The 2,374-nt window shown below is 47.7% G+C and overlaps 1 pseudogene; it reads left to right on the forward strand.

The window, feature by feature from the left end:
• Positions 1-1,628: 1,628 nt before the first annotated feature.
• LOC124717476 lies at positions 1,629-1,746 on the forward strand (annotated as a pseudogene).
• The last annotated feature ends 628 nt before the right edge of the window (positions 1,747-2,374 follow it).

The raw sequence follows: 2,374 nt of genomic DNA on the forward strand, positions 1-2,374 counted from the left end.
AACTTTAGTTTCGACAGTGGTGTAGGAATTCTGTTGCACACGTTCCACCGTGTCCAGGGTGTATCGTGAACGGATGAATCAGGGTGTCACAGTCCACAATAGACCAACTAACGGCCGTCCAGCCAAACTAGAACCGTGACCGGCAACTCGGATGGTTCGTCAGTGGCGACAGAAGGGCAGCAGTGCAACAGATCACAGCTCGGTTGAACACTGGACGTGTTAGACACGCCTTCTAGTGGACATTTCTTAGGATCACGGGTTTCATGGGGTGCGGAAGCCGGTGCCACACTCGGCAACCACTTTTAAGCCAACAGTATCGGGCACGACGATTTGCGTTTGTCGCCAGTCACCTGGGTTGGATAATGAAACAATGGCGTAACGTGAAATGGTCGCCCAAATCACCATTTCAACTGCTTCGTGCTCAAGGGAGACACCGTGCGCCACGAATCGATAGTTCCCACCTGCCACGAAGGTGTGGTCCAAAGCGGTAGTTTATAATGGGATGCACTTTCCTGGTATGGAATGGGCCCTCCAGTTGTTGTGGGAGGGACTTTGAATGGTCCGTGTTACGTTGAACTGCTCGAGAACCATCTCCACCCATTTTTGGCCTCCCGACACCCTGACGCCTCTGCAGTGTTTCGAGATCGCCGCCGCCGCCGCCGGGAATGGTTCCAGAAACGTGCATGGGAGGTCCAAAGGCTGAGATGGGCACCCCAGAGCCAAGATCTGGACACATCTAGACTATCTGGGATGTCATGAAATGCAGGCTCCGTGCCGTGGATACAGCACCCACGAAGAGACCAGAATTGGCTGCCGCTCTGCAAACGATTTGGTGTCAGCTGCTTCCAGAGGAATACCAGGGACTTGGAGCCTCACTTCCACGGCGTCTCACTGCCGTCCGCAGGCCCAGAGGAGGCGCCACACGATGTTAGGTACCTGTTCCATCACGTTTGCTAAGTCACTGTACATTTGGCTTTCAGAATATATTCCAGTTGCCTCGGGCATGGATGTGCGTGATGTCCTTAGGTTAGTTAGGTTGAAGTAGCTTTAAGTTCTAGGGGACTGATGACCTCCGCTCTTAAGTTCCATAGTGCTCAGAGCCATATATTCCAGTTCTTTGTACAGCATTATACTGTTTTAATCATACAAGTATATGTGTGACTGAAGACAACTTGGTTTGAACCTGTTATGACTTAACTTTCACTTAAAGCATGAGGTGTTGTAGTGATGGTTATTCTGAGAATGGACTGATTACTCTTCCACTTTTGAACCTAACCATGGTAGGAATTACGGGTGTTGTACGCAGTCAGATGAACATTTAGGGCCACGAAAAACTTAAGCAATTATCCATTCCGCATTATCGGTGATTTTGTGCCTTAGGCCCCTGTTTGATGGACTCTTCATCTGCATCAGAGCTGTTTGTGATACCTTCGGAAACGTACACAGCTGTTAATTAAACCCCATGTTTCCAGCGACGTTAAATATGAGACGCCACAATTCCAAAGAGAAAGATGTTTCCGATGTGGAAAGTGTCGAAGCACCGGTGATGTGAGAGAATTAAGTCTGTTTTGTTATCACTAACTAGTAAATTCTACGTTAACCTATTTGTGATGCCTTACTAAATTCTTGCCAACGGTCTTGCCGCAGTGGTAACATCGGTTCCCGTCAGATTACCGAAGTTAAGCGCTGTCGGGCTAGGCTAGGACTTGGATGGGTGACCATCCGGTCTGCCGAGTGCCGTTGGCAAGCGGGGTGCTCTCAACCCTTGTGAGGCAAACTGAGGAGCTACTTGGTTGAGAAGTAGCGGCTCCGGTCTCGGAAACTGACATATGGCCGGGAGAGCGGTGTGCTGACCACATGCCCCTCCATATCCGCATGCAGTGACGCCTACGAGCTGATGATGACACGGCCGCCCGTCAGTACCGCTGAGTCTTCATGGCCTGTTCGGGATGAGTTTAGTTTACGTTTTTTTTTTAGTAAATTATTCTGGTAATTTCAATTTCTTTACTACAGTTCTGAAATTGATTAGATTAAAAACTAACAATTTTAAGTGTTCTGTAAAGCTACTCTTTCGTGGAGTACGACAAGTTCTTCAATTATTTCCAAACTTTACTGTCGAAAAATACGACTTTAGATAGCAAGAAAATACGTAAGAACTTTTTTGTTTCGAGCGTCGCACTATGCAGCTGAGGAGATGGCTGTAGGAGACCCAGAATGGAAACATCTAAACGCTTCTGAGGCACAGTGTTGGAAAACAGTCTTACACATATCAAGAAGTCTTCAAAAAGAGGGAGAAAATATCGTTGTGGAGGACTATCGAAGAACACAGGGATCAAAGATTTGACCACTTATACCGATAGTCTCCCTTCATTGA

Source organism: Schistocerca piceifrons, chromosome 9 (genome assembly GCF_021461385.2).
Source record: "Schistocerca piceifrons isolate TAMUIC-IGC-003096 chromosome 9, iqSchPice1.1, whole genome shotgun sequence".
NCBI lineage: Eukaryota > Metazoa > Arthropoda > Insecta > Orthoptera > Acrididae > Schistocerca > Schistocerca piceifrons.